This window comes from Cupressus sempervirens, chromosome 4 (genome assembly GCF_028749045.1).
Source record: "Cupressus sempervirens isolate cs-2001-9-10 chromosome 4, ASM2874904v1, whole genome shotgun sequence".
Taxonomy (NCBI): Eukaryota; Viridiplantae; Streptophyta; class Pinopsida; order Cupressales; family Cupressaceae; genus Cupressus; species Cupressus sempervirens.
Window position 1 is genome coordinate 110,173,326 of NC_143121.1, and position 27,676 is coordinate 110,201,001.

Here is a 27,676-nt window from a genome sequence, read left to right on the forward strand (position 1 = left end):
ATTACTTCCTTATTACTGTATCGAATTTCAGATCTCAGAATAGATGTCTTTCTCAGAAGATGTTTCCAAACAACATTCCTTTTATAATCAATATGTACGCCTTGTAATCTTAGTATATAATCTTTAATCTTTCATTTCAATTTATCCATATAATCGTAACACTTAATACTCCTTATAAATATATTTTCATCTTTCTCAATGGCGCACACATATTGCTTTCACAATCTCAGTCAAAACATTCGTTACTCAATGCATATTTACAATTCTCTCATTGAGTTTACATACTATACAAGAAGTCTCCATCCAGTGATTCTTGCACACCATTTCATAATCCTTTGCTCTGTTCAAATACTAATTTCTATTGTTCAAAATGGTAGGATATAGTTTCATTCGCTCGTAACTGACCACAGTTGAAGCATTTAGAAGTTACAACTCTCTCATAACTTAATGTTCCTTGCATTGATATCATATTTGATAACATTTATTCATGCCGATACAGAAGGAAAGATAAAAATTGGTTTAATGGTTACAGATTAGTTGTGATTCCATTAACTATGCAACCAATTCATTTGCTTAACCTGATGTCATCTACAAATGGACAGCACGTCACCATTGAATGAAAGAAATAGCATTTCCTCACACGATCCATTAAACAATACCTTGTTTCTCAGTCATCCACATTATGTTTTCTTTCAGAACAACTGCTGTGATCTCATAGTCTTCTAGAGGGAGGGTTAAGCTGGGAGGAGATGCTGTTTAGGGGCCACCCACTTTATTAATCAGTGCCCGTCCTACTCTAGTTGGAGGGAGCTTGGTAGCGCTTCACGAACCTTAAGATGTATGACTCCTGTGAATAAGTAATTAATCACCATCGCTTGTTTTGGATAGCAGAAAGGTTTTTGCAAGATTCAGACCAGTCTTCTATCATTGTTTCTTTCATTGATGACAGACACAGTAGAAAAACCAGAACCATCTTTCTTCAGCAAATTGACATAAATATATTCTGTCTCATGATAAACAACAATGAAAGTGGAAACTTGCAAGTGCTGGCTGATAAATACTAATCAATATTTATCACCAAGGTGTTCCCAATACCAAGGTATATGAAAATAAATTATTTCTACTTGTATGCTGTCATTAACAATTACATATATATAATCCCAATGGACACCTGTAACTCTGTGATAACCAGATAACCAGTGAATAGGAATAGTCTGCAAGTTTATTGTAATTTTGCATCTATCTAATGCAACATCAATGACAAACCTATCCAACATAGAGTTCCTGCAAATACCATTGTTCTGATGTATCATGTTATCATTTAAAGGAATATGCACAAAAAAAATAGTAAATTAGATGTTTGCGTAGAAATGATTCATGATGTAAATGATTAATATATAGAGGCTCATGTTTAGAGGAGGAAGACATGTATGAGACTGTTGACATAAGCTGAATTATTTGTTTCCCCATTTAGTCAGTGGAACCTTCTCGCTTCTTAGAGATTGCTACCAAATTATAGGTGCTTCTGTCTCTGACTGTGATACTTTATCCAATTCATGTTTTGCTTATAGTATCTTGCTCTGTTTTACCATGAGAGAATCTACGTAAGACAGACTCTGTCTGCAATAAATTTTATAAATTATGTAGTGGAAATGAATATAAATACCCATTATAATAGAGTTGTATAATTGAATTTCATAAATATGTATTTGATTCTTTGATTAGGTATTTGTTTTTGCACTTTTATTGCTGCAACTACTGATGCTTATTTTAGATTTGTTACAAAAAAGTATTTTGACTGCAGAGGGTTCAATGTGGTTGATTTGATTAACTCTCTGAAAGATGTTTTATCAATTCTGAAGATTTCAGGTTATTGTAAATCTGTAATTTCTTGGAACTATTGTTGTGTTTGTAGTATAGGTGATAGGAAAACCATATGCCTAGTTTTAAACATGGTCCTTTTAAAACCTTATTATTTAGTTCCTCTGATAAATATTCCTTATGAAAGCTATTTAAGAGAGAAATTTGATACTTTCGTCATCTGATAGAGAGCTTAGAACCGGACTTGAATCTTAAGGAGATCTTGATGACATGCAGGACATTGCCACAAAAATTATGTCATTTTCACAACAAGGGCCTCGTGCAACCTGCATTCTTTCAGCACATGGGGCTATATCTAATGTGGTTCTACGCCAGCCTGCTGCTTCTGGAGGAGCAGTGACATATGAGGTGTGGACATTGTTTGTATGTCTTGCTGTCTACATTTTGGTTGATTCCTCTTCACCTTTGTTTTATGGTTTTATATAATGCAAGATTTGATCTTAGAGAATTTTTTAGTGTTTTTATACTGTATTACTAATCTGTGACTCGTTTAATTGTTTTAATGGATTATGGGGTATAATTTGTCATAATCCTTAGTGAAGCATGGTATAACAAATCATAATCCCAAAGTTGTGATTCTGAAACCATACTTGATAGAGGAAGTCAATGCAGAGAGCCAAATTTTTAGACAGTTATGTTGCTGATTTGTCAGAAAACATGCCTGGGTTTGGGTCCAGTTGGAAGCTGATCCACCTTTGGGCCTGTTTGGAGTCCTGTTAAACAGGCCTGGATTTGACTGGAACAAGCCTGGGATTATAAGATGGGTTTTTTTATAGGCTCATTTCATTTTCTTCGTTACTGGCTGAGAATGCCTATCTTGGCTGCCAAGTTTAAGAGAACTATTGTGCTGAGTTTGAAACAATTTTTGTATTCAGCTGCTCTATATCTTATCAAAGATGATAGCATGAACAAGCTTGTCAGTATTATGCCACAGCTGCATGTTGTAGTAGAATTGACTACGCCTACTTGGATTTAAATGTTCGTGTTGTATTTTAAAGCAGTACAATTCCTTTTCTTGGCCATGGTTCACGTGTCTTAATAAATTGGACTATGAGGCTGAGTTGCTTGGTCTCAGGGCCAAGGTGTATCCATATTTGAGGTGTGCTATTATGCTACCTGCCATCAAGTGATTCATGTTCCCAGCACGAGTTTTCATTTCCTTAATGAGGCTGCTTTGATCCTTTGGTTTAAACTTTATTCTTGTGGATTGGATAAAATAAAACTGTCATTATCTAAAGCCAATGATGATGATGATGATCTTTGTCATGATAGTATGATAGTGGTAGCTGATTTTGTTAGTTTAATATTAAACAACAAGTCGTAGAAGCAAAAACTGCAAAATAAATCACGAGTAATTTTGAAATTCTAGTTCTGCCAACTTTTAAACTTCAAATACCATGATCAAATAATGACATGGTTTTTTTTGAGAAAAATCATCAAAACTATAAATAAACTTGTCAGAATAGTCAAATAGCACGAGTCTAACTAATTGATTCCTCATTTGACCAATTCTTTTATGAGTTGTTAATTTTTCAGACATAAATTTTTTGTTTTGTTTTGTTTCTTTTTTTTGTCTGCATGGGGTTTTTAGATGAATTTGTATGCAAAAAGAGGGGTAAAAATTTATTAAGACAGAAAGGAATACAACAAGGAGAGCTCAACAAGGAGCTCGATCCTGAGCAACAAGATCATCAAATTCTTGCACCATCTCAAAGGACAGTTGCCCCCTATCCCTAATATTCCAACCCGGATCATGACTAGAAGCCCATTTGGCTAAACAATCAGCAGGTCTATTCCATTCTCGTAGAATATACTTGAACCTAATGAACTGAAAAGAGGAAGAGAAGAAAAGAATCTGCTTAACAACAGTGGCCAGCTGCCAACTAACATCCTCAAGCTCTTGCGAAGAAAGCATGTTCACCACCACCTGGGAATTAGATTCACAAATAATCTTACTCCATCCCCACAAGCAGCACTGTTCCACAGCATATAAAATAGCCTGAGCTTCCATGAGATTGTTAGTATAATCACCCTTATGAATTGAGAAGAAAAATTTAACATTCCCAGAACTACAACAAGCCACTCCGCCAATACCAGCCGGACTAGGATTCCCATGAGAAGAACCATCAGTGTTAATTTTCAGAACTCCACAGGGAGGAGGAGTCCAGTGCCCATCCCGGTTAACCCGACCCTTCCTCTGATGGTGAAGCTGTCTGGACATAGAAGGAAACCTATGAGCCGCAACCCCATCCTGCAGATGAAAATTGAGGCGATTACAGATAGCAAGATCAACCGGATCCATACCCCCATCAAGCTAACACTTCACAAGAATAGTTTCCTGGAGAGAATGTGATATTTTCCACCAAAGATGCAAAACACCAAGCCGAACATCTTGGAATATGCGATGATTCCTCTCCAACCAGATATGCCAAAGCATGAAAGATGGGCCAGCAATCCAAGCAGCATGGAGAGAAGAAGACTTGGAGGGAGCACTACCCAAGCGAGCCCAGAACTCAGGCAAAGAGGAAGCATGCTGACAAGAGCAACCCCAAGCGCTCCACCAAAGGTGCCATATCTGAGTAGAATAGGAGCAATGGAAGAACAGATGGGAGACAGACTCCTCTCCATTACCACACAAAACACAATAAGAGGGGCCCTGAAATCCACGTTTACAAAGATTATCCCAGGTAAGACAACGATTGTGAGCCACTAGCCACATGAAAAAATTGCACTTGGACCAAGAAACTTTATTCTAGACTTGCTTCCACCAAGGGACCTCAGCATCCCCAAATAATTGTCTAGTTATCTCCTGATACCCAGCAGAGACATGATATTTACCAGACAAGGTACCGCCCCAAGCCAATACATCTGGACCAAGCAAAGAGGAACACTCTCTAGAGGCCAGAATTTGAGAAAGCTCTTGACGATCCATGTATGTACCTCCAGGAGGCCAATCAGAGGAATGCTTCCATCTATAACCAACAACAGGTCCCAATTGATAAGGAGTCTTGTAATGAGCCACTTTATCCCATCCAGCGGCAAGAAAAGAGTCACAAAGAGGCTGAAGATAAGGCTATATGGATAAAATGGAAGGGGATCCATCCCAAGCATTAGACCAAAACAAAGCCTGAGAACCTCCTTTACATATCCAGAACAGACCCCTCTTCACCAACATCGCACCTGTCTTCAAAGTATGCCAAACCATTGAGCCACGACCTTCAAGAGGAAGTGCAGAAACAGAGCAAGGATCAGCACCATGAAAATATTTATGAGTGATAATACGAGCCCAAAGTTGATGCTGTCCAGAGCACCATCGCCAATAAAGTTTAGCAGCCAAAGCTTGTCTACTCAATAGAGCAGAACGAAGACCAAGACCACCCTCCTTTTTAGGCCTACAAAAAGTTGCCCAATTAACCAAGTTCCATTTAGTACTACGCAAATTACCACTGCAAAGGAATTGTCGAGAAAGAGCATCAAACTCCTTGAGAAAGTAAATAGGTGCAGCATGAACCATGCTTCTATAAGTAGGAAGAGCTTGGATAACAGCTTGAAGAAGAGTAACCCGGGCAGCAGTAGAAAGCCATCTATGAGTCCAATGATTTACCTTATCCTGAAGCTTGGTAATCAAATTTTGCCAGAAGAGACGTGGCTGCCTGGAAACAGCAATAGGAATGCCAAGATAAGTCAAAGGAAGTGAACCTATCTGAAACCGTAGGATACCAACAATCCTGTGCTGAATAGAATCAGGAGTGTTAAAAAAGTAAATGAAAGATTTGTGCTCATTAACTTTCTGGCCTAAAGCTGCCAAATAAACGTCCAAAGCATGTCGAAAGGCTTCAGCTTCCTTGATCCTAGCAAGACCGGCAAGAGCAGAATCATCAAAAAATTGAAGATGGGAAAGAGAAGGTAAGCCATTACCCCACCGCCAGCCTTGAATAGAATTCTGGGACACCTGATGCTTAATGAATCTGCCCAAGCCTTCAGCCATGATGATGAATAGATATGGGGAGAGAGGGTCACCCTGGCGGAGGCCTCTAGAAGCACCAAATAGTTGTGAAGGTTGACCATTAATAAGAATAGAAAAAGGGGCAGAAGTAACGTAACTCATAATCCAACTCACCCAATCAGAGCTAAATCCAAAAGAAAGAAGAATACTCCTTAGGAAGCTCCATTTAACTCTATCGTAGGCCTTAGCCATATCCAGCTTAACAAACATGGCTCTCTCCCTTGAAGTAGCCATAGAGTGAATAGCCTCAGTAGCAATAACCACCCCATCCAAAATTTGTCTTCCAGCAACAAAACCACCTTGTTCTTCTGAGATAATAATGGGAAGCCACCTTTTCAGTCTCTCAGCAATCAGCTCAGTAATAACTTTGTAGACCACATTACATAAGGCAATTGGTCTAAAAAACTCCAATTGATTAGCACCCTCTCTCCTAGGAATAAGAGTCAAGAATGTAGAGTTCAAAGCTCGAAGCATCTGCTTGCTAGCATAGGATTCTTTAACCACCTCCAACAAATCATGATTAATGATGTCCCAAAATTCTTGAAAGAATTCAACTGGAAAACCATTAGGACTAGGAGCCTTCCCCTTAGGCATGCCAAAGACCACCGCCTCCAGCTCTTCCAAAGAGATAGGACGCATGAGATAATCATTCATTTCCTGAGTGATAAGGGAAGGAATACAGGACAAAATAATATTTTCTTCATTATCAGCAGGAGAGTCCTCAGAGAAGAGGGTAGAGAAGTACGAAATAGCCTCCTGGAACAAAACTGGCAAGGAATTCAGTTGGATACCTTGAGAATTAACCAAAGAAGAGATAGTGCTCTGATTTTGGCGAGATTGCATTGTTTTATGGAAAAAGGCAGTGTTTCGATCACCTTCCTGGAGCCAATCAACTTGAGCCTTTTGCTTCCAAAAAATTTCCTCTCGAAGTTCCCATTCTTCTAGAGCTCTAGAAGCAAGGGATTCAACCTGGCCAAGATCCTCCGAGAAACCTCGATCTCTAATCTCCCTTGTGATGACATCAAGATTTTCTTGAGCAAGCCTCTTCATAAAGTGAAGATTCCCAAAGCATTCCCTATTCCATATCTTGAGCTTCCTTTTAACATATTAAAGCCTTTTAGAAAATGAGAACATTACAGTACCATATGCAGGGGCACCATCTTTCCACCAACAAAAAACAAAATCATGAAGAGAGGAGTCATGAAGCCACATCAACTGGAACTTAAAAGGAGGATGCTTCGGAACATAAGCCCCTATAGCGGAAAATTTGATTGGCCAATGATCTGAACCCCTCCAATCAAGGATTTTTGAAGAGATAGTAAGGGTGCCACTAAGCCAGAAGCAAGAAACAAGAAATCTATCCAGGCATTCTGAGATAGCAGCAACACCAGTCCTGCGATTATTTCAAGTATAGAGGCCATTAGAAGGCTTAACATCAGAGACATGCAAAAGAGATATGTGTTGCCGAAGAAGAGCAAAAGAAGGCCCCAATCTAGCCAAACCACCATGCTTCTCTTCCAGACTTAAAACTGAATTGAAGTCCCCTGCTAACACCCAAGGATGATAAGGATGACAATTTCTAACATATTGAATATCTTCCCAAAGTTCCTCCTTTCCCACAAGATCAATAGGTGCATACACATTAGTAACCATGATTACCTCTCCTGAGTCTAGAGCAGAAGCTACCATAGAGAGAGCTGAGCGAGAAGACATCCAACCAAGAGGAGAAATTTTTTGAGGATCCCAAAATATAGCTAAACCACCAGCACTGCCTATTGCCCCAACACACTGGCATTGGCCACGAGACCAAATACTAGAGGCATGTTGAACCATAGACTCCACAGAGAGCTTAGTCTCTTGGATACAAAAAACATCAGGACTATGATCAACCACCAAGTTATGAATAGCCTTTTGTCTAGGGATGCTATTCAACCCCCTTACATTCCATGAGAGAATAATCATCATTGGGTAGATTTGGGAAAATGAGAATCCAAAGGTTTCACTGAACCAGACTCAATCAATATATCTCCTGTGAGTTTAATATTCTCTTGGTCTGTTTTGCGCCCACTCCTTAGAGGAGGAGAAGAAGAAGCCCGCTTAAAGGGTCGAGGCAACAACCCCAAGGGGAGAGGAGATCCCTTTCCCTTACCTGATGGTAGCACATCCTTAACCAAGTCAGCCAAAACAACATCGTCATCTTCCAACACTGCAGGAGTCACCAGAGCCGCTGTCACAGGAGCTACAAGAACCTCACAATTCTGATATACTACAACTTGAGATGCTCCACAACAATCATTAGGAACAGATCTCTCATCTGGGCAAGCTAGATCAGAAGAGATAGGAGGAGGAATACCCTCCTCTAGAACCATACTATCCAGCACCTCAAAACGGTTAAAACCTGAATCAGATAATCTTTCTTTTAAAGGCCTCTTTTGACCACATCCCTTAGCTCGAGGACAAACAGGGGTAAATCCATCCTTATCCTGCATTGGAGCCTTACCCTTACTTGTAGCATCTTGTGGATTCATCCCCTTGGTAGTATTAACCATTTGAGATTGTCCTTTCCCTGTAGTATCTGCCAAACCACCAGCATTTCCAGCTGTAGACTGATTCAGTCCTTTGAAACTCGAGTTATGGGGGAACTACCGCAGTAAATTACCATACTCATGACAAATCCGGCAACGGAAAGGGAGGGATTCATAATCTAACTGCTGCACCCAAGAAGAATCCCCCAGACAAATTTCCAAAGAATCTGGTAATGGGTTATTCAAATTAATTTCAACACAAATTCTAGCAAAACAAATAACCTTTTTATTGAGGGTTTGATGTGCAATCGCAGCTGGCTTCCCCAACAAAGTAGCAATTTGTCGAAGGATGTCTTCACGCCAAAATTCCAAGGGAAGACGAGGCAAGCGAACCCAAACTGGCACTGGTGAAGGGAGATCCTCAGCAGAATTAAAACCTGAATGCCAAGGTTTGACAAATAACCCCACATTGTTGTAGAAATAAGGGCCTCCTTCAAAAACACGATCACGATCAGACATGCAAGAGAATACAACAAAAAAAAAAACTATTCCCTGCCAACATAATCTCCATATCGCCTTCCACCTGCCAAGAGCGGCAGATCCATGCCTTAAGAGCGGATAGGGAAATCCGAATTCCAAGAAATTTGCATATCAAAGCATGCTTGGTCCAATAATCAATGTCCTCTATTACAGCCGTTGGAGGAATAACCAGAACAGGGCAATCATGGCTACGCGGAAGACAACCATTAACTTTTTTCAGCTTGGAGCTCTCCCCTGAATAAAACGATTTAGATTGCATTGCATGCATAGTTGGAAAAGAACCATCTGTTCTCACCAACGGAGAAGAAATCCCAGGCTCTGCCATGTAAACAATAAAACCCCCAATCCAAAATTGACTGTAGAAAATCTCCAAAAACACCGATGCAAATTATGTCGAGCAGCTAACAATCCAAACAGAACAGAAAAATAGTAAAGATCAAACACCAAGAACAGGCTAGGGGAAAAACCCTAGCCCAGCCGGCAGCCAACGGTTCTCAGAGACTCCATCTTCTAAAATATAAATTTTTGAGTGTGGCCAAGACGAATTTGTAAAGTTTATAGCTGGATTTGGAGATTTCTGGGACGTGGAACAATTGTTTTACTTTTAACATTCGCATGGGATATTTGGAGGAGTTAGAGCATTTTTGAGAGATGATTTGAAGATTTCAGAGTTGTAGGAGAGAAACTGCAAGATTTGAAGATTTTTTAACATTGTTTTGATTTTTAGTTTCATCTTGGTTTTTTAGAATGTAAGGAAATTCTTCCACTTTATTTATGAAAAAAACTAATTTACCGGTCTTGGTATTGGTATAGGTACTGTGGTTGGGTTTGGGTTTGAGGTTCAGTTTGTGGGTGGTTGCTAAATTTTTTGGTGGTTGTGTTTGCTCTTTGGTTTTGTCTAAAAAAATTAATATAAAAATCATAAATATATGTGTATTTGCAGCACTAATTAAATGTAGAATACCACTCAGAGCATCACATAATGTATAAAAAACAAAATAGCCACACCAATAAAAAATATTACAATGGCAATTACTCAAATTCAAATAACATGATTTATATGAGTATTCAAAAATATCATCACAATCCATATCAAAATTGGAAAACTTGGACTGTCCTCGGACTTGGCAGCCCGAAAAATTAGACTCAGACTTGGTCTCACTAAAAACTGAGGAAAGGACTCAGCAAAAAACAACAAAAAAAACCTAGTTTTGAAAAAGCAAAAAAAAATTAACACATTTAGAGAATGTAAGAGCCATAATTGAAACATTACACATCATCTGATCTCCAAACTCTCAATATTTGTAATTTCATCATTCATACTCATAGTTTTGAACTTAAAAATGTATAAAAGCAGCAGAAATTTATAAATGTTTATAAAACTATATATATTGATAACTTATAAGTCCAAATGTGAAAAACAGCAAACTAAAGACTACTCTTCCTCTTTCCTCTCCTAATAGACTTCAAATTTTCAGGCCTTGAACTAGTAGGTGCTGAGGTAACTAAATGATAGTTGATTCTTCAATTTCAAAGTCCTTGTCTTTGTCCTCCTCCATTTCATCGGAATCATCCGACTCTGTTGCTTCTATTTCTTCTACTGCTTCTCTCTCTAATTCTACAAGATCTTATTTAGTAAGGATGAAATCATCGCCACCATTTTGTTCATTGATGGTCCAATCACCATATGGATCAGTTGTGTCCAAGTCAATGGCCTCATGTGAAACACTTTCCACCTTTCTATTGCAAAGGTGAAGTTTGTACTGAACAAAGACAAGGTCAACCTATTTCTCCTCTTTGTGTGAATGTTATCAAATAAACTTCAATTCTGTTCACACCCAAAAACATTGCATGTCTAGGATAAAACACAAATGGCTACCTTTTGAAGATTAGGTGTGCCAATACTATAATTCTCTGATTATAAATCTACAATTTTTTTTTAGATATATCAAAAATTTAGAATTGAGTCAAAAAATGTAACAATCATGATTAAGGTTCTAATTTTTTCCTCTAGCATTGATCAATATTTTTTACATGGTTGTTTATCTCTTTATGAATTGCTTGTCTTGAAGAGAAGAGTCTCCCTTTTGCATCCTTGTAGATCTTGAATAATGAACATTCTAAATTCTTAAATAAGATGGTCAAATGCAATGAACATTTTTAAATTCATAATAAGATATAGCAAATTCAAACCTCAGCTCCAGCTCATCAAGAACCTTGTCTTTTAAGTCACGATTAGGTGCCATCTTATCAATGCATGTAACAACACTTTTGCCATGACCTCCTCATCAATCCTAATTGAATTAGAGAAGTAGAATTTTGGGTTCAAGTAGTAGGCCAAGCCATGTATCAGTTGGTGATATTGGTTTGTGCACCTATGATCTATATTCTCCACCTATGATCAATAATGCGCCAAAGGATTTAGTATTTTCTTGAATTTTCACTGTAGTAATGTGAAATTGTGTCTTTGGCCCCATTTGCGGCCTCATCAGTAAAACCCATTGGCACAACCTCTCCATTCACTATACAAAGAACAAACCCTTACCAAAGGTCAATACCTAAAAAAATGAAAATTTAAAATTATGACAAAATTAATCCCTAAAAAAACAACAAATAGATTATCTTGGACAAGTTTATATTTGTGCTTGTTACTTACCTTGATAAACTCTTACCTTCTTTTCCTCAACTCATCATAAAAAATAGTGCCATCTTCTCTGCCACAACTCTTTTGAAGATAAAGGTTTCCAACCAAGCATTAGACCCAAACATTTTCTTAGGATGAGGAATGTTGCCAAGAGTGCTCTACGATGTGAGGAAATGACTGGCAAATTGTGTCACTCCTAGAGGTACTTTCCATTTTTGTATTTTGATCAAAGAGAGGATCCAAGTATGGTTGTAGATGAATTTGGTGACAATTTAGCATTTTTGGCCACCCTTTTCATCTATTTGATCTTCCCAATGTCCTCTAACTAGTTCAAGTAATGTACAATACAAGGACTTCGTACAATTGTGGAATGTCTATCCATAAGCAATCTACCTACCATATGTAGTTGTGTTATCCATGATAATTTGGACAACAATATTTACTCCGACTTTTGGATCACCCCTTCCAATAAATTGATGAAGTCTCAACGTTTTTAATTTCATTAGAGGCAAAGTTGAAGAGGGTCCTATTCCGTCATTGGATAAGATGTTGCATCGTGTTCTCCAAATTCTTTTCTAATAATCAACCATAGCTTGTGTATTTGATGCAACAACATTGTGGATGTAAGGACAATTTTGCATCACCCAAAAATATTTTTACTATCTTTTTGATAAGGGCTATCTCAGTGTAGAGTTGCCATTTCCGGAAGCTTAATATTTTTGGTAAGTTGGCTATTGGATCTTAGAATGTTATAATCTCTTCCATGGATGTTCACTTTGGATATATCATCCTAACATAAAGTCTCAATGCAAGATCAAGTCTATTTTTTAAGATATTGAAAATTTTCGGTGTTGGCAGTAAGGTACAGAAATATTGAACTTAGTTTTGAAGGCTTTAGAGGCTCCGAAAAGGGGTCAAACCTCGAGTGCCTAGAGCTTGTGTGAGAGAAACACTATAGAGTAGTTCATGACATTTGCAATATGGGGTCTTAATAACCAATTAGAGCAACTAGCAATGAGTTAAGGTCTCTGGACTTGAAATTGACAAAAATGAATTTTGTTCAAAATTTCTTTTTGAGTTCCTGAAATTGTTTGAGGCCAACTCCTATGTAATAAAATATTAATAATAATATCTTAGGGTTGGTCGGCCTCAAAGTTTAGGGTTAAAATTTCTAGAATATTTATGGGTGGTGGAAAATTGCCTATTAATCATCAAGCTTTGCAATATTTGAATAGTCAAGGAAAGTTGAATCAAAGACATTTGAAATGGTTTGAGTTTTTGCATGGTTACACATTTGTTTTAAAATATAGGAGTGAGAACCATAACAAGGTTTCAGATGCTCTTAGTAGGAGACAAATTTTGCTGACAAAGATGCAAATTGAGGTTGTTGGGTTCAAGGAGCTCAAGAGTTTGTATCCTTTGGATCCTAATTTTGGTGAAGCTTGGAAATATTGTAGTTGGGTTCAAGGAGCCCAAGAGTTTGTATCCTATGGATCATGATTTTGGTGAAGCTTGGAAATATTGTAGGGTTCAAGGAGCTCAAGAGTTTGTATCCTATGGATCCTGATTTTGGTGAAGCTTGGAAATATTGTACAAAACTTGTTACTTTAGACAAAACCAGATGGTTGGACTTCATAATCCAGGATGATATGTCGTTCAGAGGTAGGTAGTTGTACATTCCAAGGAGTTCTATGAGGGAGAATCTTATCAAGGAGAAGCATAGTGAAATGATGGCTAGACATTTTGGTTAGTGAGAAATATTATTGGCCACAAGTATAACAAGATGTTAAGAAATTTGTACAGAGTTGTACAGTATATTAGATGGCAAAGGGAGCCAAGCAAAATAGAGGGTTATATCAACCATTACTCGTACTAGAGAAGCCATGGGAGGATATTAGTATGGACTCTATTCTTGGCTTACCAAGGACTCAAAGAGGGCATGACTCAATTTTTGTGGTGGTAGACAGGTTTCCAAAGATGACACATTTCATTCCTTGCAAGAAGACTAATGATGTTCTTCATGTGGCAAAATTGTTTTTCAGAGAAGTGGCAAGACTACATGGTCTACCTAAGAGCATAGTTTCAAATCAAGATTCTGAGTTCGTTATACTTTTGGAGAACATTGTGGAAGAGGTTCAAGACAAATCCGAAGTTCAAATTAGCACATCATTCACATACTAGTGGACAAACATAAGTGGTGAATAGGAGTGGAGAATTTGTTGTGATGCTTGATTGGAGATAAACCAAAGGGAGTAAAGGGATGGAATTTGATTTTTCCACAAGTGGAATTTGCATACAATAATTCTATCAATAGGAGCACTAATAAATCACCATTCTAGAGAATATATGGAAGTAGTCCCAAAAATGCTTTTGAATTGAGGAAGTTGGACAAAGGAGAGACAGGTTTGCGAAAGGTAACTTTAGCAAGTCGAAATGAAGTTCTTTGTTATAGGTACCTTTTTAGTTTTTAAAGCACAATATCATGTTTTAGTATTGTATAGTTTTTTTTTTCTAAAGTATTCTTTTACTATAACAACATAATTTATGACCATTTTAGTAACTATTCTAACATTGCTTTATGACAAATCTTGTTTTGGAAAAGATGGCAATACGTGGTGCTGTCTATTCCTTGGGAGATTGGATTGCATAGTTCTATATCTCAACATCAACATGGAAAATGGTGTGAAATTGCACTTTCCTTAGTCGTGGTTGCATACCTACTGCACTCTTTCATTTGAAAAATGAATAGAAATACCATATCTAGTAGCTTCTCTATGTTGTATTCATTTATTGGTAATGATTCAATGTCATGCCATTTGATGGTAGCTTCTAGAGTTTCATTTAGTTGTAAGGTGTGTCTTATCTTTTCAAGTTTGTATACTCCATTTGGTAATTTGGTATTAATTGATGATGTCTGGGATCTTCTACCTTCACTGTAGTCTTCATCATCATCAAACTTGTTGTTTGGTATTTTCCATGTTATCCTCTATTTCCATGGTCTTCAGCATGGTTGTGTATTTTATCTATCTAGTTCAAAGACTCTATGCACCCAAGATGGAAGCCATTTAGAACTAACAGTTGGAGAGATCATGTTTCCCCCTATAAAACTAGAAAATGTCACGAGTTTAAGGTCAAGAATGAAGAAGTCATAACATTTTTAGTAGCAAAATATGCTTAAAATTATATATTTAGTTGATTCTTTGGTGAAGTTTCTTATTTCAATTCAATTGATTTTTGTTGTCAACCAAATTCCTAACTCCAATGCATATTGTATTTCAGTGCTACATTTTCATAGGGATCTAAGTAAAATGACAGTTGACTATTATTTATATTTGAGAATTTTTGTTGTGCCTTCCTATGATCCTCTGATAATAGAGGACAAATCAACCTGAATTTGTTTCTCATGTCCCATGTTCGATGCTTCTTCTTGTGTAACTAACCACTTTTGATGTGGGTTAAGAACTCCGATGCTAGTATGCTATTACACTGCCATTTATTATAGAGTAGATATAATAATTATCTCTGAATATACTATAAGGGTCTCTAAACATGAGTAAAGTAGTATTACATAACGTACATCTAAACTCAAAATTCATGATGTTTTGCACTCTGGAGAAAGAGGGGAACTTAATATACTTGTAACACACCCCATCAGAAGAGATCCATTGGATGGTTTTTGTTGGTGTTTGCCTCTCCTGGTGTAGTGCTAAGCTAGGCTTCTAGGTGCTAGGATATTTTCTCTTGTTGGTGGTTCTAGACCCGTTGAATGCTCTAGATAATTGTCTGTCAAATTTTGGTTGAAGGAGCTATGCTTGGGTTGTCAAGTCTTATGCAAAGTTTGTCCTATTTTGTGGTGATAACATGAACTTTTATCAGTGCAGAAGTATGGTCGATAAATTCTTAGAGTCTCTAGTGCCTCTAAGATTTACACCGTTGGGTGACTAATTCTTTGAAGTCCCTAATGTTTGGTGACATTGAGCTATACCTATGTGATTTATGTTTGGGTTTTCCTTCCTCATCTTCATTTCACTTTTGTGAGATTTTTTGCCTGAGGCCATTGGAAATTCCCTTTGCTAGTTCCTAAAATTGGATGGATCTAGTACAATTTTGGGCTATTCTATGTTTGTATTCTAGTTGAAATAGAGATCTCTCCACTTCAATCATGGTTGATGAGAGGCCATGGGTGAAGCATTGAATATGAGGGTTTTCTATTTTGTTGTAGAGATTGCATCTCTATAGGATACATGCCTAATGATTTCCATTTTGTGTTGGATAGGTGCTATCACTTGATGGAGGGCCGTGGAAAATGAGCATTTGCAATTAGAGCTTCTGATTCTGTTTTAGATTTTCTTTTTGAGGACTTGTTTTCTAATGAAGATGAAACTTTTTTTGATTATATTGATGCTTCTCATGCTATTGGTCTGAGCTAGACTTCTATCGCTTCCATTCTTGTCACAATTTTGGATGTTAGACCGTATTTCAGGTGCAATGCCTGCTAGCCTTGTGGCCTATGTTGTTGAAGTTATTGCTCCCACTTCTATTTTGAACAAAATTCTACTGATAATGCTAACTCTTAAATAATCTCTCTTGGGCCTTGTTAATAGGTTGTAGTGGGGTTTACTTTGTTGCAATCCTAACAATAGTGTTTCTTAGACTTTTGTCCAAGTGCATAGGAAAAGGTTTATTTTGTTGTGTTGTTGATGTCTTATGTTTATGCTTTCATCCCTTGTTTGTGTAAAGGTTAACAACCCCTTGTTTTGGCTATTATAGAAAAACAACATATCAATATCATCCTTTCATGTTAAACAATACTAGAGTAATGATACTATCTTGAAAAATATAAGAAGCCAAGACTACAATATACACTCATTTGATGAAGCAAATAAAATCCTTCCAACAATAATTAGTCAGAACTATCAAAGTGAATTTTTAGGATTGTTTAAACACAATTGGAAAATGGATCAAGAAGATTTCATGTCTTCCTCAAGGGTGGAAACTTTGGTTATTATGTGTAAAATTGGCCTCATTCTTTTAACAATTATTTTCAAGTTATCCGTAGAATTTTTTTTTATCATTTAAGTTTCTTGTTCTTGCAAGATGAACTATGAGATCTGCAGTGTTACTGATGTTTGCAAATAAGTAGGATATTCCCAATGCAATGAATGCTGCAGAGATCATGATAAACTTGGGTTGCATTCTCTTAGGCAGTGACACTTGTGAGTATTACATTCTTTATAATTTTCAGTATTAAAAATTGTAGATACTAATCATCTATTATGCTGCACTATTTCTACTTTGCATATAGTTTATCATCACTCTAGTAAACGAGAAAAAAATTGGAATGTCTAGTGTTGCTTGTGAAACAGCTTGTATCATGTCCTAGGGTATATACAAAGCATCTGTGATAGTTTTTTAGAAATAAATCCTTTTATTTTAGTTCTTATGGCTTTTGTTTTATTTTGCAAGTTTGAAAGATTACAGTCGAATAGGGTTCAAGAATTTTGTATTAAAAAAACATCTTATTTCTTTATTGATACAGATAGATTGAGGAGGTAAAAATTTAGTTTTGATGCATATTCATATGTAGGATGCAAACTTATTTTGATGTGACATTATGTGTGTTCTCTTTCACATTTTACTATCAATTTTCTATCCAATTTAATGACCCAAAACTACTAAGAAAAATTGTGATGGTCACAATTGCTATTAAAATCTTGTACTACCTTTTTATGTTTATCGATTACCTATCTGCAACTCCACAATCAATATTGACAGTCTCTTGCCCTCACCGTGCAATTGAATTAATTTAGTTTTATTGATGCAGCTGAACTACGAGTGCCTTTTGTGTTCTTGAAAAATCGTAAGCTTTCAACTTTTGTGAAGCCATTATGGATGCAAATGAACAATTGGTGAGGTGTCAATTTTAAGGCAATTTTTTGTTTCTATAATGTGCAGTTCAATTGCTAGAAATATTTTATCTAGATTGTTAAGTGATAGATTGTTAACTTTTCATGTCATTTTCTACTTTGGTTGGGTAGCTCTCCTTGCATTTGTAAATCGTAAATCTTGCTGCAGTCTTTAGCCTAATGATAGTTTGCTATTACATCCAAGGTGATAACATAGTTGACTTAAAACTTTGCATTAAAGAAAACATCAAAGGATAATATTTGAATTGTGGATATTTGTAAATTATGTTGCTTTTAGACATAGTTATAGTTATCTATGCGCTCTTATGATGATGTGATTGAGATTGCAAGTTTTTTTTGTCTTGTTTATTTGTTTGAAAAATAGATGAAATTATTGGCTTTCATTCCTGATAAATAATTCTTTCCTAATTTTATTCTTCCCTGCAAGAATACAAATTTAGACGTGTTGTGCTAATTATTGCAAAGGCTTTGCTCTCATAGGAGCCTTTTAAACTGCACAAAATTTGAGTTGTAAAGCATAGTTGCTCATTGGAGACTCAGGATATCGTGCACATTTCTTCCTCCTTCCCATTTTTTTGTATGAAATAAATCATGTGACAAATGAAACAATGGTTTGAAGGTAGAAATGTGCATGATACCCTGACTCTCATGCACCGAGCAATTATGCTTTAGAATCAAGTTTTGTGCAGTTTAGAAGGCTCCTATGAGAGCAAAGCTTTTACAATAAATGGGATAAGTTGTCAAAATTTCTACATATCTTGGTCTCAATTTTGACACAAATGCAATATTTTGGTCAAAATTTTGACGCAAAAATGGTTCACTTTGGCGTCGCTAGTATGGCACCGATAGAAAAATGTAAAGCGCTTTCGTCGCAATTTCGACGAAAATAATATTTTGGTTGAAATTTTGATGCAAAACAGGTCCACTTTGGCATCATGTGATATGCCACCAGAGGAGAAATGTAAATTGGATTCGTCACAATTTCAAAGCACAATTATGAAGGTTTACGTCAAAATTTCGATGAGCACCACTGGAAAATGAGGTAATATCACTTCAGCTTGGACTAGGGAAAGCGATGAAATTCATGTCGGTAAGTCAACCTTTATGTAGTCAAAATTTTGACGCAAAATGTATGTGGCAAAAAATTGACCAAAAAAGACTGACGACAAGCTTGGTCACCTTATCGACCTACTCTTGTCAAAATTTTGACCTTTTTGCATTGAAATTTAAGCCTAAATTTACTAGTGCAGTGTGTAACCCCTGGAACAGAAATATGGAAAAATTGCTATTTCTAGAAGTATTCATTGATGTCGATTTGTTAAAGGCCCTGATAAACTCCTACAATCCAGTAACTAGGAATTTCAATAGGCATAATGGGAGTATATTATGTGCATTGGACAGAACTTCTTTTGTTGAGGCTTTTGAATTACTGTGGCAAATGGATGTACCTATTGACATTGTAGATTTGCAAGGAAAGTTTGAGAGAAATAAAATCTATTTCGTGAACAATGTTATGCTACCACATATTCCTTACATGGTAAAAAAGGCAGGATTAATTCCAAAAAGGGTTGGAGACTTTCTACCTTTGGGTAGGTTCAAGAATTATTTCAAAAATATAGTTTATGGGTTGTACAAAGTATTGGGAAGTGATGGTGCAGAAGATTGTGTGTATGGTTCTCTTTTTCTGATGGAATGTGATATATAGGACCCTTTCCATCATAAGGAGTATGATTATGTGGCCTTCATCATTGATAGTATGCACATGTAGATTTGTGATGCTAAGAAGGGAGAGATGAAAGATTTAAATTCCACCATTATTCGTTGTTGATGCACCTTATCCTATATAGCAACATTGGATACATTAGTGGGGATTTCATTGATCAAACTTCTGCTGAATTTGGTGAGTTACCTGTGCAACTTTGGACTCGTATTTGGCATAAGGATTTCTTTTATTCAAATGCCCTTGTGTTCTTTAATTTGTTCAGTTCTGTTATCATGAGGCAATTAGATCATACTTTCTTTAGGGCACCCAATGTTTTGAAAACTCTGCTTAGGCCCTCTTTCTTAGATGAAAAAAGAAAATTGGATCATAACTAGGGGAGTATCTTTTTATTTAAGGAATGTACTTTAATCAGAGTATTTGCATGCCCACAGCCTCCTCATCTAATGCCTAAATATCTAACCCCTAGATTGGCTATTATTGAATTATTTTGGCAATTCCTATTGATGAATAAAGAAATGATCCCTCCACCTTTGCATAAGCCTACCTTTGTTTGTAGGACCTTTAAAGTAGGAGATTTTGAGATAGGAAAAAATGCATTTGAGGAATTAAGTGAGTATTTAGGACAGTACAAATTTGCTACTGGACCCTATAGGATGTATGACCCTGACAGTTACGTTGCAAATGAGGTCAAGGCCATTAGGGGTTTCATTTTGCCTCCAAGCAAGCCAATCCCTGTAGAGGACCTAATTGCCAACATAGTAGCGATAGGGGAGGCAGATGAGTTATTAAGGAAATATGAGGAAATAAGGAGAGTGGAGAATGCTTTGAAGAGGACCAACCCTGATTTTAAGGGTTTCTATACAGAGATTCCATACCCTAATAATTTGAGAAAGATGGTGGACAATTTTGACCACATTATGTCACAAATGCCTCATGAGCCAGAGGGAGAGAAAGCCATTGTAAATAATGAATCCCCTAAGCCAGATACACAACTGGAAATTGAGTTAGAAGAAGAGAAACCACCAACTTCAGCCTGTGTGCCAGAAGGAAATAAGAGACAAAAGACAATGCATGTCCTTGAAAAGGTGGTAAGCAGAGCCATCCAAGTAATTTCTAGGAATAGTGAGTATTTTTCTGATATTAGGAAAAATTATGTTCACCAATGGGCTACAGAAGCAGGGAAGGCCTCTACTGATTTACAAGTTGTAGCATCAAGATTGGATGACAGGCTCATTCAATCTGAAAAGTTCATGGAAGATGATGATTTAATTAAATCATCAGAGTTTAAAAGTTTTCTATACAAAATCAAACAAAATGAGCTCACATTGAGTCTCATGCTAGGAGAAGATCCAGAGAACAATAAGGAATTAGTTGAAAAATTATTGGCTTATGATCCTGATAGTGAAACAATGACTGTCGTAGAAGCTAGCAAATTCGTACATAGGAGTGGTATGATTCTAATACCACATTGGGATATTGAGAAGGCCTTTGTACTGGATTAAATGAGAAAATACGACAAAGCCATCAATTATGAAGCCACTAGTAGTGAAGGCTTTAAAAGATGGTTAGGTTTTAATGTAGGTACAAAAACCCTAGCAGTATGGAGTATAGCCCCTGACACTAAGAAGCCCAAAATGATGGATATACAAGAGACTGCACAAGGGAAATATGATTGTGTGGACATTAGAGAGCACTACTGGGAAAGAAATTTCAAGTCTAGTTAAACATTTTTCTTTCATGAATGAGGAAAAGGTTGATGAAATTGAGGATAAGCTAGCTACAATGTGCAATGAATGCCTTGATATTAGAAGAATTTATGAAGAAGAGCTCAAAATGAGCCATATGCAGAAGCAAAGAATAGAAGAGTTGGAGGAAAAGATTAAAATTCTAGAAACAAAGATAAGATCCCTCAAAGAACAACTCAAGGTAGTAGCGGAGATAGAACATGCACCGAGGTAAGAGGAAGACAGAAGACACAAGGTAGAAGCAGAGGCCCAAGCAGAAGAAATACCTATAGGAGTAACAATGCCAATGCCTGTGATTAGTGTGGAAATAGAAGTTTCCCAATATGATAGTAACACCAAGAAAGATTCCTTGGTGAATGTATTAAATCATAGAATAAGCATTCTAAAAAGAATATCTCAAGATTCTTACAATACATTTATTAGTCTATAGTCTGCAAAATAGGTATGTAAGGATGCCGTTCGATGGCTTCAGGGTATTTTTCAACAATGGGGGCCATATATGCAATTCTTTGATAGGTTTATACCCTTGTTAGCCAAGAAGCTGGATCTCCTTGATAAAGTTAAAACTGTGAAGGAGGGTATGGATAAAGTAAAAGACTTATTGCAAACCTTCACAGGGAAGCTAGCATTAATTCAAAGCAAATTGAAAGTGCTAACAAATGGTTTCTATTCTTTAATTCTTTCTATTACTAATTCTAATGACAAGCTAAAAGATTTTAATGAATGGTATATTTCTTTTGATCGCATTATAGACTTGCCACAAGTGATATCTATTTTCTAATATGGTATTGATGAATGTCTTTTCAATGAACTAGTTGATACCCTTTTCAAGGTTGAAACTGAAATGAATAGGTTTACCATAGAAGGAAGGGTAATTATTGATGCCATGTGGTAGAAAACTATTGATGAATTAACCACAGTTAAGGAATGTGAATGGACCACCAAAAGATAAATTTTTTTTTGGGAAGCAATCATAGAGATCAAAGCATTACCAATAGGGAACAGTTAGGGAAAAGAACTAAATTAAAGATTTTATGCTCCAGCTGTCATCTTCTATTGTTTTGATTGTTCCTTTTTGAGTTAAGGTGTCCAATCTCTTTGGTAAAGGGGTAATATACCCAATTTTGTAAAAGGACACCTGTCATTGTTCTCTTAGCCTGAAGCTTGTTGCATCTCACACTATATAAGTGAGATTCTAGGGCTAGAGAAAGGGTCCGAATTCTATTTTTCTAAGTGATATGCTTAGTCTATCTTTGGTCCAATATTTTGAAATCAAGTTTGTGATGTATTTTCTTTGTCATTTCTCTGAGAATACATGAATATAGAATGATATGTGTTTGTTTATGAAGGTCATTCTGAGTTTACTGTAAATTGTATACAATTTTCAAGGAAAATGAATATGAATTGCAAATTGTCCCCATATCAGTTCTTTCTAAACTTTGTCTCCTTTTAACTACTTGGTTATCTTGATGTTGTATGAGTAAAGGCTTGTTCAATTGAATGCAATCCAGTTAGGTTGTATATCTGTTTATCACTACTGTTAATTCAATGGATTAAGTAAAATCTTTGGTGAATGTGATAAGGTTGCTATAGTAGTGGAAACGATTTTGAATGATGAAGTCTTACAAGAACTGCTGATAAAAATTTTTGTAAGGCAACAAATTAGATCTAAGTATTTGTTGTAGACTCTGAACCCTAATGGATTAGGCACTGATCAAATTTGATCCAACTGAAAGAGGAATATATCATAAATGGTTGTCAAAAATACAAAATTAAATCAATTTTACTTATCTTTCTTGTAGATCTTAAAAGTTGGCTTGTACTTGTCTGCATGGAATGTTTTAGCTTTAGTTAGCCACTATTGTTGAGAACATCTGCAGATCTATAGAAGAATTTTTGGCCATATTTGCTAAATGGGATGTGCTTTTCAAATTATCAAGAATTATGTATGTATTTGAGGATTTGAGATGAGAATCAGAATGAAACTAAAATTATTCCTCATACAGTTTTCCCAATCTTGAATCATCCCTAGGTATACCCACCTTGGTTTTGCAAAGCCAGAAGAGTAGAAAACCATCTATGGTTTTGTTGAAGTTGGGTCCAAATACCTTGCACATGCAATTGTTAATGAGAATTGGCTAGTCTTTAGATTGTGTGTGTATTGTCATCTTGGTATTAAGCATTTTTTTTCCTAGTAGTTTTAGTTCATTTTAAAACACCAATAGAGTTGGTGGATCAAATAAAATGTATGCAAGAAGAGCCCACTTCCCTAAAATGCAATATATAATTAAGTTATTCACAGGAATATGTATACATACAATACTATCTTAGTGTTGTATCTTATACTTTCTCTGATTATGTATCCAATTTCACATTACATAAGGCTCACATATCATTTAAGCCTCTTCTCAATCATTTGCATCACAACTAGATCACACATTATCTACAAAAGATATGATCTTTACTTATATCTTGCAAACTAATAAATCTTTGGTTACTTTAGCTTAATGCTTTTACATGATTGACCAAATATAAAAAATACCTTGGGGAAACATCTAGGATGTTGGCCCATCATGACTTAGTAATGATTTTGTCACCAAAATAATTCCTTTACTCGTACCATCAAATTCTCTGATATGCTCTATCCTATTATGTCAGATACATAAACTACTACCTTGATTGTAATTTGTGTCATACCATCCATAGAGGTTTGCACCCTAAGATACACCATCATCATGTGGTCATCTATCAATCCTTAACTACATGTGTTAACTCAAACTTAGCCATCTATACTTGTCGTATCTATCTCTGTAATTCTGCAATCTGTCTAACACTTAGACAATTTTCTAACTCTGATTGCATAAATGAAATACTAAATAAATGTTTCCATAAATGAAAATACTTTAGACATTTAACTACCCATATTGCCAACAATTACTAATAATCATTTTATCAATTTCAATCATCCATTTTGGTCACTAGTAGAATTTTGGCAAATAAATGACTATGTGACTAAAGATTTTAGTCACAAGACTAAAAATTTTAGTTGTGTGACTAAAAGTGATTAACTTCTAGTAATAGTTTGTAATTCATAAGTATGGTTGACTAAATAAATGACTAAGTTGATCATTAGTTAAAATTACAAGGTTAGACACAAATAGACGACTAAATAAGTGATCAAGTTAATGACTAAACAAGTGGTCACAAATTATTAGTCACCAAAACATATTACTAAATGATTGATGGATGAATTCTTATCATATTAATAAATTCTTTAATTTTTTTTATAACTTTTATTCCTCATTGATGAAGTTTTTTTCCTATCAATACAACATGATTAGTGAACTTCCTCAGATGTCCTCTTTGATATTGAACTAGAAATGAACTTAAAAGCCCTAGTCTGCACTTAGCTCCTCAAAATTTATCTATGAACTCTTAAAGAAAATAAAAACTCTAAATACAATCAAATTAAAAATTCATCTTTGCATATAAAAAGGATTTATTAACTCATAATTATTTTATTATCTCAATATATACTTTTTGTTAATTGAACATTAATGACATGTAATTAACTATGTTTATTATTATTATCCTTTTCATGTGATGACTGATTCCACAGAACACATGATCTTAAAGTTTTCCATCTATGATCCACAAAAAATAGTTGTGGCATGCCACCAATTCATTTTCAATTTTATACATATTTCAAGTTCTTGAATTTTTCTAATTTAAGTTGAGTTTTCCTAGATCTTTTCAAATAAATTATAAATGTTCTATCACTAAAATATTTTTTTATGCTTTGGTTCTTCTTGCTTGAGTCTCTTGACAATGGCTAAAGACATTCAATTTTATTTTATTTCATTAGATATATTTTGTGAACAACCTCTAGTTATTTTATTAAATGCTACTAAAATTTATATTTATAAAGGAATTTAGTTTTTCCTTTTTTGACATTTAAATTCCTTAAGCATTGTAATGTACAAGTGTCAATATATAAAATTTATATAATTTAAATAAATAGCTTTTAATATAAAGAAAATCACTATGTGTATGTGTGTGTGTGTGTGTGTGTGTGTGCGCGCGCGCACGCGCGTGTGCGCTTATCACAAATTTTATATCTATAATTGTGAACCCATTAGTCATTAATCAGGTTTAGAAGTAGATAAAATCCCACCTTGAGATGCTTACATAGTTGTTAAGAAAAAAAAAATCCTACTATTATAGTCTAAATTTCACAAGAAAATCAATTCATTTAAGGTTTCTTGAGAGAAAGTATGGGCATTACATTTGAGTGCAAATAGATGAGGGAGATTGTGAAATAAATAAAGGAGATTTACAAGCTTTCTTGTAAGAATAAAGGATAATAAAATCCTCATCTAAAGAGGGATTTGAATACTGCTTAAATGAGTAATGGGAGTTTATAATATCCAAGCTATATAAATAGAATTCTAAGTAAATTATATGTCTTTTCTATTTATTTATTCGTCATTTTTAGCTATTATGGCTCTTTGAAATATAGTTTCAATTAATTCAGCCAATACTATTTTAAATATTTTTCAAACATATAAATTTATCTCATATATATATATATATATATGTATAATTTTATATTTTTCTTTATTATTTTCCTCAAGAACTAATAGACAAACACATAATGGACAAGTTTTAGATATTTAAAATATACAAAATTTACAAATATAAGACAAATGTATATGTTTGTGAAATACTCAAATACTATCAATTGAAAATAGTAGAAATTGGAAGCATGTACAATTCAATCTTAATCTCCTCCATAAACTTACTCTACAATGCACAGGTAACAAACATTCCCATTCTCACCCTCCTTGCTTCTCCAGGAATATGATCATTTTTGAAGTTCTAAACGGGTATTTTTTAACAGTGGAGAATGTGTCCAACAAACCCTATAGAATCAACTCGAACATTTTCATAACGTGAAGGTAAGATTTGTTTCTGCCTGCTAGATTTTCTAATTTCTTTTTATTTCAATGAGTTACTTCTTCCTCAAAATGAATTATAACCGATATGATTTTGCTCTATTTTTAACAATCCTAGAAAAATGCCCAAGCTTTTATCTAATTAAAAACCCTAAAACATAGTTCTTCTTGGCCTTGGACATTTGATAAGGTGCTTGTTAGCCATAGTTTTTGGTGAGACTAAAGTTATCTAATTAGATCTATTAGATTTCCACAATTCATATAAATGAGAATTATAATTTATGGATTTGATTGTGTAAAGCTTTTTTATCTTCAATGTTTTGGATCATACTACATGATCCATCATCCAGATGTAAGAGAACAAGAAGAACACAATTTTGTTTTGCTCTTCGTCTTCTCTTGCATCCTAATGATTTTTGTTTTGTTCTTATTTTTCTCTTGCATCCCAATGATGGATCATGTAATATGATTTGAAATGTTGATGATAAAAAACACTTTACACAATCAAATCTAGAAATTATAATTCTCACTTATCGAATTGCCAAATTTATGGAGGGATTTAAAACTTTCGTGGTGGAGTTTGTCTCGAGCTCAATTTAAAAAGCACTAAATTTTTATATCTTTCTTACACACATGAAAAATCCATCTTTGATTGAATCTTGTCTATTACTCTAATTTTGGAAGGTTCTCTACAATGACATCTAATGCTAATTACACCACAAAAAGGGGTAAAAAAAACATGTAAAAAAAACATATCTAATTTTAAGATGAAACAAACTTGTCTAGTCAAAAGATCGATGTTGTGGGATTTGGGAAATTCGGGCAATTTTTGGCCAAGAGAATTAACAGGCAGGGCAATCACTTATTGGAACTTCACACTCAGACTATTCTGATGTTTGTTAGCCTCTTTGATTCCCTTTCTTTAGGAATCCAGAAGAGTTATGTAAAGATCACCCAAATGTGATATTGATATGCACAACCATAATGGCCATGGAATCCACTCAATGTTATCTTCTATTGGGGGAATTTAAGACTTCTATCACTCTCTTTTTAGATGTTCTTTCTGAAAAAGAGTTCTCAAGAAATCTTTTTTTTTTGAGGTTTTTCCTCAAAAATGTGAAATCCTATGCAGTCATCCAATGTTTGGACCAGAGAGAAGAAAAGGCAGTTGGCCATGTCTTCCTTTATCTATGATAAAGTGTAAATTATCAAAAAGGTAAGCTATGCACTAAGGTATAATTATTTTCTCACAATATTTGAATATGAGGGGTGTAACATGTTAGAGTTTTATGCTCAGAACATGACTGTTATGCTGCAAAAGCTCAAATTTTGATCCATACCCTAGGAGGTATATTGTCACATATGAACTTGGAGCCCACACCCATTAATACAAAAAGTTACTATATACTCAAACAATTGATTGAGACTATGTCTTGGAAGAGCATGAATATTTATAATGAGTAGTTCCTATGCAATGCCAATAGCAAGGAGAAATAGAGAGACTTAAGCGAGTCTTTGACCACCTAGAGGCCTAACCTCCCTGTCCAACTGCCTCTAAACTTATTTTGAGTTTCCATCAATGATACTAAGATTTGTTGCCATAATGGTTGGGGTACTTTGAGATGCTAAAGCCAATCAAAATATGTTGACATATGGTTGTCTACAAACTCTTCTATTTTTGTGGCGAATTTGGAGTTTACTCATTTGTTTTTCTTTTGAATATGTAATGT

The 27,676-nt window shown here is 35.3% G+C and overlaps 1 pseudogene; it reads left to right on the forward strand.

The window, feature by feature from the left end:
* LOC149560175 (arogenate dehydrogenase 2, chloroplastic-like) overlaps positions 1-27,443 on the forward strand; it is a 39,912-nt pseudogene extending 12,469 nt beyond the window's left edge.
* The last annotated feature ends 233 nt before the right edge of the window (positions 27,444-27,676 follow it).